Source organism: Anas platyrhynchos, chromosome 7 (genome assembly GCF_047663525.1).
Source record: "Anas platyrhynchos isolate ZD024472 breed Pekin duck chromosome 7, IASCAAS_PekinDuck_T2T, whole genome shotgun sequence".
In the NCBI taxonomy this organism is placed as follows: domain Eukaryota; kingdom Metazoa; phylum Chordata; class Aves; order Anseriformes; family Anatidae; genus Anas; species Anas platyrhynchos.
The window spans coordinates 29,982,123-29,999,746 of NC_092593.1; the positions used below are offsets into that span (position 1 = coordinate 29,982,123).

The 17,624-nt window shown below is 44.6% G+C and overlaps 1 long non-coding RNA gene across 1 annotated transcript; it reads right to left on the minus strand.

Annotated features, from left to right (window-relative positions):
* Positions 1–4,888: 4,888 nt before the first annotated feature.
* On the minus strand, positions 4,889–14,655 carry LOC113844092 (uncharacterized). Its single transcript, XR_003498271.3, has 3 exons — positions 10,386–14,655; positions 7,516–7,682; positions 4,889–7,392 (listed from the first exon to the last, which is right to left on the minus strand). It is a non-coding gene; the product is annotated as an uncharacterized lncRNA (long non-coding RNA).
* Between the last annotated feature and the right edge of the window lie 2,969 nt (positions 14,656–17,624).

Below are 17,624 nucleotides of genomic sequence, written 5' to 3' on the forward strand. Positions count from 1 at the left end.
CAGCTCTGCTGGGTGCCTTCCAGCAGCGCTGAGCAGAGGGGAAGGCTCACCACCCTGGGCCTGCTGGCCGCACTGTGCCTAAGGCAGCCCCGGTGCCGCCAGCCCTCTTGGTGCCCAGGGCACGCTGCTGGCCCGTGCTCAGCGCGGTGCCCACCAGGCCCCCAGGGCCCTTCCTGCAGAGCTGCTTCCCAGCTGGGTGCCCCAGCGTGTCCCGGGGCCTGGGGCTGCTTCTCCCCGGGGGCAGCACTCTGCACCTCTCCTGCCTGGGCTCCCCCAGGCTCCTGCCAGCCCAGCTCTGTCCCTGTCCCTGTCCCTCGGGATGGCCGCACGGCCCTCTGCTCGCTCCTCCTGGCTGGGTCCCCTCTGCTGCATCAGCAATGAAGATGCTAAACAGCTAATTCCAGTGCTCCATACTGATGATTCACCAAATCATGACCTTCAGGACTTTTTGTTGCAGTGATTACTCCACTAAGATGCTCAAAAATACCTTATGGATTCACACAGCATTGTAATTGTTCTGGAACAAGATAACTGCTGGAAAAGGAGCAACGTAGGTTATTTTGTAGCATGTTTTTTCTTCATGCAAAAGCATCACTTTTGCAGATAATTACACTCTGCTGGCAGAACAAATTTCAGTGAACAGTTGATAAAATTCATTATTAATGAGCTTTGGCTACCACAATGCTGATTCTGTTCAAAATACGCTTGCATTCCACTCTCGCTTTTCTAAATACTAACGAGTCTGCCACTAATAGAATCAAATGCCATTTAGACATATATAGCCTAAGGGGGAAGCACGTTCTTCAGCTGTTTAGTCTCTGTCCCAGTCTGTTTTCAATGATATGTAGAATTTGGCCTTCTGGGCACAAAATAGGAAGAACTTTCTCCTCTATTTCAGCTTATCTAAAATGCCATCTGGAGAGCAAGACAAATTTATGACAGGTGATACCCAAAGCATAAAATGGATGGTAGTCCCTGTGTGAACTGTCTGTCTTCTCTGACATCAGTAGTTTGTCTCCCTCCCATGACTTGTCCCTCCTGGAGGAAATACCTACAGACCTTTGCCGTGGCTTGTCTGGAGACAAGCCCTGTCCCAGCCATGTAGCAGTGTGAGCTAAGAGAATGAGGAAGGCTTTGAGTTCTTCATGTAACAGGGGAGAGTAATTTTGAAGAACCTTCACCATAAAAGCCTTGATGGATGCCCACAGAAACACCAAGGTAATGACCTAAGGAAGGGAAGCTCAGCGGTGCAGGAAACAACGTAGGAAAGAAATGGCACCTTGTGGGCCATCTTCACTGTCAGCAGCAGGGAAAGACCATCATCTCTCTTTCTACTGTGGGGATGAGGGATAATGAGGTAGACATTGGATAATGTCTACCTGGACTTCTGTAAGACCGTTGACTCCATCCCCTGTAAGATCCTCATAGACAAGCTGATGAGGTAGATGGTGTCATGGGCTGAAAACTGGCTGGAGAGCCAAGCCCAGAGGGTGGTGATCAGCAGCACAAAACACTAATTGAGAGCAAGTTACTAGCAGCCCTGTTCAACATCTTCATTAACGATCTGGTTGAAATTACCTGAGAGAACATCACAAGAATGAAAGGTAACTTCAGGAGTAGACTGTCATGATTCGTTAAAAGACAGGTGAAAAGAATAACCACACCAGTTAACACCTGATTTAAAAAAAAAAGGTGTGGGGGGATTCAAAGTGGAGGAAAGGTGTGATCAAAATTGTCTGAGAGATTGTCTTAGATAGAAAAGCATGAAGAAGAATTATGCGTTGTCCAAGGCTGTTAAATGACCACAAAGCCCTGACTTGAGAGAAGTTGCCTGTAGCCAAATGGGAAGTAGATAACGACATCAGTGATAAAAATTAGTTAGAAACACGGACAAAAGGGGTTTCACAGCTTCTATTTACATCTCTTGAGAGAAGACATGAGGGGGAAAAAAAAGATCTATGCATGGAAAGACTAATAAGAAAAATAACTTCCCCCATATATCAAATACAGAAAACTCCAACAATATTTCATACCACCCACCATCCAGTGTGCTAGGAATACCAGCAACATGTTACATCTTGGATTGTACTGGGTTAGACAAGCAAGATTGTGTGGTGTGCTGACGCCAACAGATGCCCAGAGGCTCTCACTGCCACTCCTCAACAGGACGGGGAGAAAAGAAGATGAAAAAGTTCATGGGCCGAGACAAACACAGGGAGACCTCCCCCCAGGTACTGTTACAGGTAAAACAGACTTGACTCGGGGAAAATTAACTTAATTTCCAATTAAAATAGATTTGGATAGTGAGAAACGAAGAAAAAAAAAATAAAACACCACCTTCTCCCAACTCCTATTGCCCAAACCCAACTTCACTCCTTCATTCCCAACTCTTCAACCTCTTCCCCATCCACAAGTGCAGCCCCCCATCACCAACATCTTGACACCTGGTACAAATTGCTTGTCACAAACTGATCAGTAGGTGAGTTGTCTGTATTCAAAGAGAAGCTGTTGGGCTAAAAAAACCTACCTTCTTCTGAGAAGTAATAAAGGATATTAAGTGTTATTCCAGCAGTTAAAACTAGTTAAAATGGGGTAACTGTGTTTTGGGAGTCCTGGAGATACTGGTTGAGAAGGTCTTTGTTTTCCACTTAGGGTTTTAACACTGAAAACATCAAGGGCCTGGCTGATGTTACAGACCCGTTCAGATTAGGCAACTGAGATGACCTTCAGTTACATTTCTGTTAGACAGATACACTGAAAAATGAGCTGTGAGATTTGTCTTCCCCTTGTTGTACCCTAATGAGAGCATAAACAAAATTGATTATTACGGAGTCTTTACTCGGCTAGGTTAATGACTACTGATAAAAACAACAGAAAGAACAACGGTATTTCTAGGATCCTTTCCAGCTGCAAAGATGTTAAAGAACGTTTTCACCAACAATGAACATTTCTTCCTAATCAAGTTCCCTGTGATATTGTTATTGAATGATATTGCAAGAAGATAAAGAAGCATTACTCAAGCTGAAGGACAGCTGTTTCTCTTGTTAAGTGGAGCTCCTTCAAATAAAATACATTTTAGAGACGTGAGATGCTGGTCAAAAGGACTCATATCATACCCCAACATGGGAGAGAAGCACAGCGGAGAATCAAATCTGAGCTGCCTGTCACAGTAGAGGAGACCTATGGCTATCCTTGCCTGGTAAGAGCATAAAACATAAACATAAACCAACAGCAGGAGAAGCAACCTCCAGTTCTTAAACCCACTAAGTGGGACCTTTACCTGTTCCCAGAGGGACTGGCCTTCTAAACCTGCTAAAATGGCACTGATTCACCAAACACACTACAAGTTTGCACTTGAAGGGAGGGCTGCAGAATGGGCAGCAGCCATCTGTGGTAGGCTTCAACCACGCAGCCTGCCAAGGGCTGTGATTAACGCTGTCCAGACAGAGCTTCTGCCTGCTGTCAGCAGCACTGCGTGTTGCACAGCCTGCCCAGGGCACTAACAACAGATGTCTCTAGCAGTTCAAAAGCTTGCACGAAGCTCTGAGTTTACATTTCAATTTCTGTGGCGTAAGCACTACCGCAGGAAGAGACTGCTAAAAATATTTCGTAAGTCCTCTTCCCTGTGTTCTAACAAGCAACCTAAAAACGTCCGCTTGGCAGCTTCTCGACACTGGAAGGAACCTCAGCAGACTTACGACCAGATAGGACACTGAGGAAAACACACAGAAAAGCAGAGACATGGCTAGAGCTGAGCTGCCAACTCGAAGCAAGGGTCTGACACGAGCTGGATCCTCCCTCACAGACAGCTCACAGCAGAGCTCCCTGCTATTTTGGTAAGATTACAAAGCTTTTGCCTGTAATTTTCAATCTACGGTTTGGGGTTTCTTGCAGTTATTCCTTTGAGTTACCATAGATCCCATTGGCATTCTCTTCCCTGTTGCTTAAATATAGGCAGCATACTGAGAATCTCTCATGAGACAGCTTTTTAATTATACTGGAAAGCGCTGTATTTGTTGGCACAGCTTGAAGTCCAGCCAGGGTCCATGACGTGTTCAAGCCAATATCACGCCAGTGATGGTCAGAACTGAGATTCATCTGTGCTCTCCACTTGGACTTTTCTGGTGAGGATCTCACAACCCAAATGAAGAAATTAAAATGAAAACAAAGGAAAACCCGACCACAGAATAGGAAGTAAATAGCCCACGAGTACGGCAATGGCTCATGCATATTTGAAATACCAGCTGGCTCCAGGACCTGAGCTGTGCGAACAGGTCTCAGCAAAACCTTCAGGGAACGTGCTGGGTTGTACTATTTCAGAGCAGTCATCACTCCTCGCAAACAAACATTCCTATGACAAAGCCTCTGTGAAAACACCAATAACTGTCAAGTTTGAAGGAAAGCAGCAGGAAAGCCATGGGCAAGCTGGGGCTGATGTAAAAGTTGAGAGTTCCTGGAATGCACTTTGCTCCTCTGCAATGTAATTACCTTACAGTGCAATTGGTTATTGCTGCTAGCTAATACTAAATAAGGAGGGTATTTAACATAGTGTAAAGCTTGAATTTGAGAAGCAGAATCAGGGCTTTAAACAATCATTGGACAAGTGCAAAAAAATCTCTAGCTACATGTGTTACAGAAGGTCATTCTTCAGGTAGATGCACAGGTAGCCAAGTTAACCTCATCCCACCTAGGTCCCCAGCCAACAACACAATTTTGATGCTATTTTGGAAGGACGCACAGCGTGCCATGTATGCTGGCTAGCTGAAAGGAAGTTTTGCTCCTGCCAAGCGATGTCGCTCAGAAACTGGGTGCAAACCACACCAAAATCCTGGTTGCTGTCTGCCAGAACACCCACAAATCACACAAAACACCTTCCCACCCTTTGCAAGATATCACACTAGAAGACAACCGTAGAAGATAAAGGTCTCAATATTGAATGAAACGAAGGAAAATCAAACATCTCCAACAATCTGTGGGAAAAATACAGCTGTACATGGACAGGGATTAGGCACATTGTTCAGATGGTTTTACTCAGAGTGTTTTTCCTAGTTAGCAAAGAAGGATTGTGGGCCGAGTTGATTGTGTTCAATGCTCTTTGGGGATCCATACCTTAAGCACGCAGCTCCCACTGGCATTTATTACAGGCTACACAGAGTGACAAGAGTATAAAGCCTTTGTCCTGCTTGCCAAGTTCCTCTTGGAAAAACTGCAGTGCAAATGCAGCCTTAAAGACAGGCACCGCAGCTTTATAAAGCAAGGGGTGTTTTTTTAAGCAATCTTAAAAAAAAAAAAAAAAAAAAAAAAGGCTGATCTCAGGCAGATTTTACAACCTCTTCATTCATGTGGAAGAAGACCCAGCAAATCATAGATGATTTCAAGATTCCTCATAGGCTGCTCTGCATTCAAGTCCTGCAGAATACAAGTTCCCATAATTGCTGCTGCAAAGAGGGCTTTCAAAATCCTGTCCAAGTGGATTTTGTCACCTCGGCTCTAAACTGGCAGGCAGCAAGCTGACTCTGATTTTAGAACTGCCAGTCGAGTTTGAACTGCAGAATGTTATTTATTTATTTATTTTTTATTGTCACTTACTGGAAATTCAGCATTCAGTCACATAACTCAAAATAGAGAGTTTAAGTATGATACAAAGTGGTTTGCTTTAAGGAAGCTGATGTGGAACTGGGACTGTGAGTGCAACAGGATATTTGACAGTCACTCCTCAACACCATTTCCAGATAAGAGTAATGACAGGTTTTACAGCTTGTTAGAGCTTGGCCTGACTTGTCCTTCAGAGTCAGGTAGGAGCCAGGAATATCAGCATAGGACGGTACCAGTTTTGTCCATAGGAATTGCTACCACCATTACAGCATTACTGGCTTGCATTCAGAAGTCCTAACAATTCTTATTTTATGTAGAGGGAAACAAGTTTGGCTTCGGTAAATTGTAACTGGTACATAACTGGGTGGTAAAACAGTGTTTTTGTCACATAATGGTTTTAATTCCTCTAGTGCTCAGGCCAGGGCATACAGCTCCCAGCAGAGACAAAGGCATTGGTTCCTAACTTCTGGAAGAGCTACCTCTTTCCTTGCACAGCAGGTGAGAGATCAGGGCAGACCCTTTCCTCACTCATATTGGCCTTATAAGCAGATGGCTGAAAAGAAAGAGCAATGACTCAGATTTGGTGGGTTTGCTTACTTATTTAAGGATGCAACTGATTCATGCTACATGATAAAAATTTATCTTGGGGCAGAAAAAGCTGAAGGTTGTTGAAGACAATATGTATACTTGGTAGTTGTAGTGATAATTTTGTGCTGAATCCTTGTCCCAGCTATTCACTGAAGTCACACCATTTACAGCCATTGTCCCTAACTCTTGGGGTTGAATGATAAACACTATATAAAGATGGTTAATGCTATGAAGAATTTGGAGAACATTACTGAGGGAAACATCCAGGGGCTCCTTATGCCACGTTTTGGGGAAACAAGGGAAGCCTGAAAGGCCTGGTTCAGGTGGAGGGATCTGCTCCCGCTAGAAGAAAATGCTGGGATGCAGCTTCTGATTCTAAAAATGCCTGAGCGTTTTATTCTGAGCCTACACTTTTTTTTTTTTCTAGCTTACCTGATAAAAACAGCCAGTTGGGCTGTCAGAAGGGGAATTTCTTGCCAGAGCTATTGACAGCTGGGGTACAGGTCTCATACTGAACCAGTGCTGGGCATCCTCATGCTATGGTCCCACTGACTTGGCCACAGTACTTCTAGTAGTACACAGCATGTTCAGTGCTTTGTGTTTTCCTTCCCCCATCAGCAACGGAGCATTGCACACGTGGTGAACGAGTTCTAGGAAAACAGCATGAAAAATAAATGACAACAATGCTGAAGATGACTTTCCAGGGCCTGAACTGGACCACGAAGCTTTAGTCTTGGCAGACACAGGAACCAAAGATGCTTCCCCAGAGAGGTGGTAGCAGTTGGAAGTGGCCTGTTTGAGGTATTTCCTCTCCAGAATTAGGCTGTCACTACTGATATGCCAAGCAGGTTTGTATTTGTGGCTTCTGCTGACTCCTCAGACTTTACCTAAAAACTTTTCTATGATATCCAAAGCCACTTCTCACACCCACGCATGGCTAAGGTCAGCCACTCCTGCTGGAGGGTACAGACACCTTATGCACAGCCCAGCTGCTCCTGTGTACACAGCAACCCCTTTTTCAGGTCACAGCCTGATGCATAAATATTGGAGGAAGTGATTCCAGAGAGCAGTCCTGGTTGGCAAGGCAGTAGTAAATGCTACCATTCACACTGTTACAGCAAAAGCCCAATCATTCATGAGTAAGGAAGGATGAGTGGAAGAGAAGCTCTTTTTCTCCTCTTCTGACTTGAGCAGTCAATTTCCACTTTCCTGCAGAGAACATTCAGATTTTAGCTCTGATGAATTTCCATAAGAACATTGCTCATCAGAAAAAAAAAAAAAAAAAAAGAAAAAAAACAGAAGGAAGGTAAACAGGCTCTCTGCTCCACGTACCCAACTGTTCAACAAGCCCAATTTGCTGTGATGTGGCACAGGGACATTTAGCAGAGATGATGAACCAGGCCCAGCCTTTTCTTTTCTGGAGCAAGATCCCAGCTGCTTCAGCTGAAGAAACACCTCTTAGAGTGGAGGCCCATAAGCAGCTGTTACTGCTGTAGTATCTGCCAGGAAAGAAGGGAAGTGGGAGGACCACAGACTCGAGTTTGCTTCGGATTCACTACCCTGGCTGAACGAGAAGCAGCCTATTTTTACCAGCATGGAGAACATTCCTGCCCACCTCACAGCAAAGTCAACCCTGCTACAAATTTCTCTTGCAGTCTACCCCAATTGCTGCCTTCAGTCACTGGGTGAGGCAAGGAAGTACAAATTCTGCAGTGACTTCGGGTTAAGTGCTAAAATCATGAATGCAGTTATGCAAATGCCAAAGTAACACGTATTTGAAGTGACAACCCATTAAGCTGTTTTAATTCTCAGCATCATAAAGGATTTAATAAACATTGCAATGCAAGACCAGAATGAACAGGGAAATACAGATTTTAAATAATTTCCAATATAACTATGCCCTCACCTAGGACAGTTATCAATGGAAACACGAGGAAAGGTCAGGATGGACTTAGAAATTAAAGCCCCAAGAAGAAATTTGTGAGCCCATGGTCCCTTGGCCAGACAAGCTTCTTACACCTCAGACCATGTTCCCTACCACTATAGCAGCTCCGCTGTCTCTGTCCAGTACCCAGGAGGTTCTGGATGCTGCGAGTGAAATTGTATAACATGTTGCCTGGATCAGTGAAGCAACAGTATTTTTTCATCCTTCACTTTACTCAAATTGCAAGTTTGGCACCTGAAATCGAACTCAGCAACAGTCAGCATTTCCTGAGATATGCATTTCATATCCAGCAGAATTAAAGCAGCATATAGGCAAGAAAAGAGCATGAAGTGCAGCTGCGCTACCGACTCGTTCTTAGCATCACAGTGAACTTGCAATGTGTGCTCTTGCAGAAGCTTGGAAACGGTTTCAGATGAGTCTGTGAAGAGGAAAGTGGGCTACAACAATTACCAAATTCTTTAAGAATTTTGAGGACATTCTCAAAATTTTCTCTTCTTTTTTCCGTCCTCATAAGATCTCAGCAGGTACCATACATAGTGCACTTGGCTTCTGTACTGCTCTTTTGTCTCTCTCTGACTCCTGATGATGATACATCCTAGAGATCTTTGCTCTCAAGTGCTTTCCAGCCTATTCATCAGGGCGAGACAACAATCCGACATTACATTGTTGATTGTGATTGCATGGCACTTAGCAGTTTTCCATGTCCAGGAGGTTTCAGTTTAATCCCTAGAGGTGTTCAAGACCGGGCTGGACAAGGCCCCGGGGCAACCTGATCTAGTGGATGGGGGTTGGAAATAGATGGTCTTTAAGGTCCCTTCCAACCTGAGCCATTCTGTGATTCTATGATAACGCTGACACCATGAGCCTCATTTCTACATTTTCATATATTCTACAGCACTGCTACTCAAGACTAAACCCAAGACTGCTTAAAAATCCACCTCCTAGTCCTTTGAGAATGCATTCCATACAACTTTATTGTCTTGGGAGATATAACCCTGGGAATGACCTTCCTCTAGGAATACAGTGCTGATTTTATGTGCAGCTCTTGGAGGCGATATAGGGCTGCAAAGCTAGCTGCCTCATTCTCTAGCAGCAAAAGCAGGAAAACTACCTAGTCCCATACTTCTCAGAACACTGCCTCAGGTACACCAGGCCACAACAAAGTGTCTCATGCCAGAAAGGAAAAAGTGAAGGTATCTGATGTTGCTATATTGTGTGGTTTCTAGACAGTAGTGTCCTTCTAATCAATGATAGCTGAAGAATCACAGAATCACAGAATTTCTAGGTTGGAAGAGACCTCAAGATCATCGAGTCCAACCTCTAACCTAACACTAACAGTCCCCACTAAACCATATCCCTAAGCTCTACATCTAAACGTCTTTTAAAGACTTCCAGGGATGGTGACTCCACCACCTCCCTGGGCAGCCTGTTCCAGTGCCTAACAACCCTTTCAGTAAAGAACTCAAGAGCAAAAGGGTAGAAGAAAATCTTCTGGGTATTAGAGAGACATATTTATACCTATATACCTATATGTGTATATTAACACACACACTTAATCTCCAGGTGTCCCTCTCAGCTGCAATTTCTTGGAGACACCATCTTTGTGGTGCAATTCAAGTAGCTTTTGCTATAAGCTTGCACAGTAGGAGGTAACCACTCGTTAGGACACACTGGCTGCAGAAAGCCAATGCATGTGTCTGCAGTTCTGAAAGCAAGTCATTTGATGGGAACTAAGAGACTGGTTCTTTGAACTAACTCCTCGTCAACAAGAGTTGTACAAGTATTTTGTACTGTAAGTATTTGGACCTGATCAACAGTGCTGTATTTGCATACTCAACTAGGGAAAAACAAACAAAAAAACAGAAGGCCCTCGAGGGCAGAGTTATGTCATTCCAAAACCTGAATCTATTAATCTAACAGCAGATTCTACGAATACCCACAAAATAGCCTCCAGGCTCTGAAATCTTCCCTCTCCAAGTTGATGGCAGGTGTACACAGATTGATCTCTTATTGAGACTGCAACAACACCACTTGCAGCATTAGCTGCTATTTGAACAACTCACACCAACTTTCTGCTTTACTGAAGTAAGAATTAGCCAGGAAAAAGCAAAACAAGACCTGAACCCCGAGGTTCCAGAAAGCAGTAGGCAGCCCAGGAGACCCAATGTCCCTGAAACACCAAAATTTCTGCTCTGCTCAGGTGTTTGATAGACAGCAGTGAAGGCAAGAGCAAATATCAATGCATAAAATGACGTACCTCCTTTGTTTCCTGAGCCTCCTAAACTGAGAAAGGACAGCTTTGCAGATGGTAAATCCCAGTATCAGCTGATGAATCAATCCACTGGTAGTGAAGGGCATATTTTAGACTACATGGTGCAGTAAAACAAACATGAGGTTGCCTTAAGGGATCTACTTGCCTTCTGGGAAACTGTTCTTGAGCTTTCTTCTACAGTACATCATTCACACCCACACAGCTCCTCTCAATTTCAGTCTTCCGGATTCAAACAGAATTGCAATCCCATGATAGGCTAATAACACCAATTCATTAATCATTTTGAGCCCTTTCCCTAGGGCAATCCAACCTTGCCTACAGCTGCCAAGTATCAGGCTCGTTTAATCTCTAACCTAGTTTCAGAACTGCCTCGTCTCCCTGCCTTTCAGCTTGCATTTTACTTGCACATTTGAACTGGCTGTCCCTAATCAGTGAAGACCAGGATGAGGGGAGGGGAAAAAAAAAAAAGGGAGACAGACTTTTATTATTGTTTTTGTTAAACTTAGTGTCTTGGAACCAGATGGTGTCTGACTTGTCTAATTCTACTCTAAAAGTAGGCTCAAAAGAATGAGTAACCACAAACCGGGCAGAGCTCTGTGCCAGCAAGTATATAGGTCTCTCTGATAACTGCAAAGCATTTGTTTACTGTATGAAGCAGTATCTCCATACAACAGCATGTTCTGTAGTTGCATTATATGGGATTATATAGACCCAGCCACGCAGAGCACCCTTTAGCAATTCACATTCTATGATTCTGTGACTTGGTGCCCTGGCATCGAGTACCCCAGACAAAGAGATAAAACTCCAGAGTTTTAAAATCCAGGGCCAAGTCTTTCAGTTTCTCTGGGAGCTCAGACGTGCCTATTGAGGTCACACTCCACTCCTACAAGCCAGGCTCTGGGACACAATGGTCTCTTAAACCCCTGCAGGGCCAGGCCGAAAGCCCTGCAGTATAAACAGAGCATGGATACGAATACAAAACAGATGGAGTTTCCTGAATCACTGGCAGCATTCACATTCAAACCATGGCTGACTGCAGCCTACCAGTATGTCCCAGTGGAACTCCAATCCTCTGCTCCAAGCTGCTGTTCTCCAGCAGAGAGAATGCAGATGTCACTGCAAATGTCAACTAATGACAGGCAAGAGCACCACGCTGAATGTCTGTGCTTTTGTTCACAGTGGGACCGTGCAACATTTTCAGTAAATAGTAAGTTCTCCTAAAAATAGGGTTTTTAGGAAAACTAGATCATTGGCAACTTTTAGCAGAGTTGTTTCAGCCAGAGAAGGATGAGAAATTCAGAAGTGTCAGAACATAGTCTGTTATACAATCACAGATATCAATGAAATAGGCATTTCACTATGAAATAGTCATAATGATTAGTTATTTGAAAGAATATTCAGTAATGTATTGGGGCAGAAAGCCAAGGTCCAGTATTTTAGCCAGAGGCTTTTTCTCCACTGTCTTGCAGTGAACCTACTAAATCTGTGACACTCTTCAAACTACAGGTTTAACAACAACAGCACCCAAGAATCCCTTGAATGTATTCACACCTGCCTCCTGGAAATCCTCTCATCTTCCTACTTTACTGACCACATAGGGTTAAAAATAGATCCCCCTTGGCTAGCTCACAGTGGTTATGCTCACATGCTGAAAAGAGGTCACTGCCTTGCTCCAATGGCAGGAGGTAAATGGCACCACTTTATTGACTCTGCATGGTCTCTGGAACTGGAGTCACCTCCCCATTCACTTCTGGTCTTTCCCCATATACCCAGGTACATTTTCAGGCTTTGACACATAAGCTTTCTGGAAAATAAACCCTTGTTCTGGTTCACTGAACACATTGCACATCTACAGATCCCTTTGAAAGATGCAGGCTTGGAACACTGCTCTTGTGACAGTCTTTCTCGATGCAATAACCTCATCTATTTGGAGCATTTTCTCTCTGATAGGAAAGAGGGTGTGAGGTCTGGGTTATTTTTTGATACTGCCTGTTCCAACCAGAAAATTCACCATCAGGACTGGTAAATCTTTTAAAAAACATTTAGGAGCTCAAGATGCTGAAATGATAAAAGGTTTGCAATTCACCAGTTTTTAGCTATCTTGGAAAACCAATCCATTCAAAAAACTTACTATCAATTTTATCATTTCATACATTCAGTGCTTCTTCCCCTCAAAATACTCTGGAAGACCATTGCACTGTGCAGGAATGGTATAAAATATTCCTTAGTGGCCCCTGCACTAGAAACCAGAGGTGGTTTTTTTATTTATTTATTTTTTCCTATTTTTGCTCCTCTTCACAAAATACCTAGCAAATGCTCTTGATGGCATTTTCTCACTGTTGTACAAAACTGCCTTCAGTATTCAAATACCATGGACAATTAAAACCCTTCAAAACACATAAAGAAAGAAAAAAAGAGCTGGTACTGAGGCTTCCACTGCCCCAGCCTACTAACCCACAGGTGTCAAGTAGCCCTTTTTAAAAAGAAATACACTTGTAAGGCCCCAAGAGAACCATTCACTGCAGCCTCAGAGGTTGTCTACAACCACCACCTCTGCACTAGATGCACTTCTGAAGTGCTGTCCACTCACTTTGTAATTTTGTCCATGCCAGTTTTTGAGCTGTGACTCTCCTTCACCTTGTACATGTATCATGACTATTTTACTTCTCTAGTATTCTCCTTAGGGAGAACTATCTCCCTCATTACGGAGATATTTCTATACTCCAGGTGTACTCCCAAGAAAATTTCAGTCAAGATGCTTGCTGTGGATGCAAGGACTCCTGCTTAAATTCCAGGTTCAGATGTTTCTGACTGCCAATTCTCTGCTCAGTGCCTATTTTCAATTAGATTTTTTTTTTTTCTCCCCATTTAAATCAACAGCCTCCAATTTGGGAGGCACTTTTTCCCCCCCTCCATTACTTATTCCAGACCTGGAGGCTCAGCTAGCAGCAGCACCTACCCTCCTGCCTAGAACAAGATTCAGTCTCCAAAAGCACATAAGATCCTCTTTAAACTTACATTAATCATTGCCTGTAATCCCTGGGATCCTGCCAGACTCTGCGGTTTTCCGGGTGGTCTCCTGCTTCAACCCCAAGTCTCTGAGCTAGCTAATGCCCTGAACCGGTTTGGTCTCTGAAGGCCAACAAAAAATCCCAGTTTCCATCTTACTCTCTGTTTGTTCCAGTTCAGCCTCCCCGTGACTTAATCTGCAGTGAACGTCCAGATGAATTCCAGGAGCTTAAATTCCTTGAAAGAATAAGGCCCATGTTTCAGGCCTCCCTTTCCAGCACCGGTTTCCAACAGTGGCCTAACAGTGGTTTTGTAACGCAGACAGTCACAAAGAACAGGCAACTCCCACCAAAGATTCAGAATTAAAGCTCAGAGAGAAAGCAGTAACAAAGTCAGGGCTGGAGTTTTACGTTCTGTGAAGATCGCTGGTGTTAAGTTCTTGTTTCACCAAGAAAGTGACACAGACACAGCATGAAGAAAACTTGAACAGGTTTTCCAGAACATCACATTCTGGAAAGAGAAGAGCCAGCCCAGGCCAGGTCAGCAAAGTGCCTCCTTCCCTGAGAGTCCTCTTGGGCCTTGCCTGATGCCATCAGCCAGTGAGGCATGTGAGAACATTGTAAAGGAGAAGCTCACTCCTTCATGCCACAGGAAAAAATGAGAACAGCTCTCCTTAGCCAAGATCCAGCTGGGAGACCTTCTTGGGCCTTCACGTAGCAGCTCGTCCTGCTGAGCCCCCCAAATCCCCTCAGCAATGGGCACAGAAGCTCCTTCAGAAAAACTGGTCTGAGGTTCAAGAATCTACCGGTTGCTGGAGATCTCTGCTTCCTGCAGAGGACGCAAGGCCTGAATGCATCACGAGACAGACACAACAGGCTGCCAGGACCAAGCATTTGTACTGGAGCCACCAGAAAACAGAAAACACAGTGGCAGCTGCCAAACGTGAGGTAGCAGCAATTTCCTTCCAGGTTGGGTAAGCATTAACTGGTGCACCTGAGCTTTAAAAGCCATTATGGTTGCCCTTGTTGATGTTAATCAGCTGCAGGGAATAAGCTGAGATCTTGAACTAGAGAGCCTACAGGTAGGAGCAGGGGTGAGGAGAGGTGGGTGAGCAGCTCAGTGGTGTCACAGCAGCAATACGAATAGCTCCAGGTCAGGAGTAAATACATAGAAATGCCTTTACTTAGGCCTAAGCAGAAAGCAGGCCCTTATGCCTCCTTTTTTATTTTGTTTTTCAGTACAGACCACGCTCTACCCAGTTGGAGAAACCTCCACCCAGCTGTGCAAGAAAAACTTCAAGTCCCACTGCCCTATATTGAACTTGTTGCTCTAGAAACTACAGCTCTAAAATTAACCCCCATCCACAACCACCGTTTCAGTAGCTCCCCTCTTACCAAAGGTATCTTATAGCCCGCAGCCCGATGCAAGGGATGGATGGGAAATCTGATTAAAAGCCATTTTACCAAAAAGCATCAGCTATCATGCAGGAAAGGGAAGCATTTACTCTCCTTGGAGATAAAAACAAGCAAAACTACCTTTGTGCCTGGAGCAGAAGTTAAACTCAGGGCTCCCACATGTAAAACAAACCCTCTAGACATGCCAGGATTTTTTCATTTGTAGTCTCTCCTCTTCTTCCTCCTCCCCCATTCTCTTCACCATCTAAACAAACAGGTCCTCCTTCCCCAAAAGTCATTTTATGGCACAGCAGGACAGAAATCACAAAGAAATGAAAAAAGAAAAAAAAAAAAAACCTCGAGAATTTGAAAACTCAGACCCTTTCTCCCCTGTGTCAGCCTTGCATTTATTCAATTCTGACACCTAGTGGGCACCGCTACCAGCAGGCAGTGGAAGTGGCCTGCTGTGCTCACCAACAGCCTTATCAGTAATGCTGATGCCCATCAGCTGCTGGCTGATGCTGCCGTGAGGGATGTGCTCCATCCTTAGCACAGCTGTGCTTCTTTAGGCCCTCCCAGGCCTCTGTGCTGAATTTGCACTTGCAGACACATTGAGAGCTGCACGTTTTGCGGTAGAGTCAAGGCTGGAAAAGGCTCGAGCGCTGATCCCAACGTCTCACTGCCCTGAGTCAGGAAACAGGCTTGGCGATTAAGGCCTATCCTTCATTTCAGAGGGATCATCCAGGGGTCAGTCTGTTTTGTCACCCACCTGAGATTAAGTTGCTGACAGTGAAGCGTGTGCCAGGAAATCTCCACATTCTTTCAGGATGAGCAGTAAGCTGCTTTTGAACAAGGGCTTGGTTCCATTCAGCTTTTCCTCAAGATGATCTCTGCCCTCGGGAAATTTTCTAGACTAGTTTCTCGCAGCACTGAACCCCCACGGTTGCTGGTAATTCTATCCATTCCCAGCCAGCTGAAATGAACAAATTTGCTGTGGGGCTACCACAGCACCAGCATGCTTTCCATAATGGCAGAAACCAAACTAGTGTAAGGCACAACATGCACTCTGTGCAGCTATAATCACCGAGAATCTGTGGTGTGATGGCAAAGAGAGGGTCTAGGACATGAAATGCTGTGCCACCTGGGAGTGCAAATCCCACTGTGTTTCCCCAAGTGTTGATAGAAGGGCGGGTAAACCTGGGAACCGAGAACAGGTTTTTTTGCAGCACCGTATGGTGTTACCCTTCATCAATACCACACCATGGGGATTCCTGCTTAGACACTGCCAGCATAAGAACTATTGGGGTGTACACACACAGAAAAAAAAAATAAATAAAAGAGAGAAAATGCACGTTGAAGGAGTGATTCTAACGTGAGTGCAGCTTTTATTAGCTTTTCAGAGAAGGTAAAAATTCAATGGGTTTCCTCCTCCCACAGGGGCAAACTGAGATGCTGAAGGTCTGCATAGGACATGCTTGTTCACTGTTGTATGCAGGAACAGATACCCTTATGCTGTCCCAGCCACAGCAGGGGGCTTCGGTTGTTCCTACTCATTCCTCAAATTATTGCACTATTCTCAGACCACATGCTAAGCCTTTTCTTCTGACTTCAGGCACTCCAAGCAAGTTAATCAATAAAGCAACTTAAAATGTAACTTTGAGGGGAGAAAAGTCCGAATCATCACAAACCCTCGCTTCTTTCCTTGTCCTACAATTACTGCTGCTCTGCATCGAAAGGGTGACCGCATTTTCACCTTTTGGTGAGGCAAGGCTCAGACAAACTACCACAAAGTCTCTGCATGGAGCAAGCTCCAGTCTGATTGCTCCAGTGTCCCTTTACAGTATAGGAGAAAGGCAGTGTCTTACCTTACTTACTTTCAAAGCTAGCAAACTCCCGCGTAACACCCTGGCTCTCACTTAGCAAAGTTACTGTAATGAACAGCTTGGAGAGAGGGGCCACGGAGAGCCAGCCGCACAGATGGACAGTATGTCAAAACATTTCGTGGTGCGGGAGTGCAAAAAGGGCTCGATGATAAACTTCTCCATTTAAGCTGTCTCCCTCCAAGGTAGGCATCTTTGGAGTCTGTCAGTGCACTTGGAGGTGAGGAGCTGACAGCAGTGAGGATGGGACTGAATACGAACAGAACCAGGATCCCAGTATGATTTCATGCCTCAGTCCCACTGAGGAGATATTTGCTCTTGGACACGGTTATGGTATTCCAGACCAGACTCTCAGACATGGGACTTGGAAGGAAACACCCATAGCAACTATCATTAGTGTGTTGGAGTAACAAGTGCTTGAGCCAGTGATCTGAGACCACGAAAGACTTTAGTAATTCAGACAAAAAATTACTCCGCAGCCCCAGAGAAACATCTGCACAGCAGATGTCACATCAGCTTCTCGATGTGAAGGTATTTGCATACATACAGCAGGGACCTTCAAGTACCTGTAATCCATTTTGTTGGGAAAGAAGCATCAAACCATTCACTTCACAAACACTGCAGAGAAGTGCACGTAGCATATACGTGGCCCTTGTATGCTGTTTTTTGTATGTTGTAGCTTTTGTTGCTGTTATTATTACATCAGGCAGCGGGAGATGTGACAGCCCATGCTACCATGATGCTCACCTGCAGGTCTTGACCCTGTTCCCAAGGGGCATGGCTGCAAATTCCTGCCTTCCGAGACGTTTTTGCTCATGGGACGTCCATGTTATCAATGCTAAGAGACCAGAAGACCTTTTCCACTGATTTAGCACAAGGGTTGCTTCTGGAGGTCAGAGGCAACCCCACTGTACTGTCAGTGTTTCCATTGAGTGATGGAC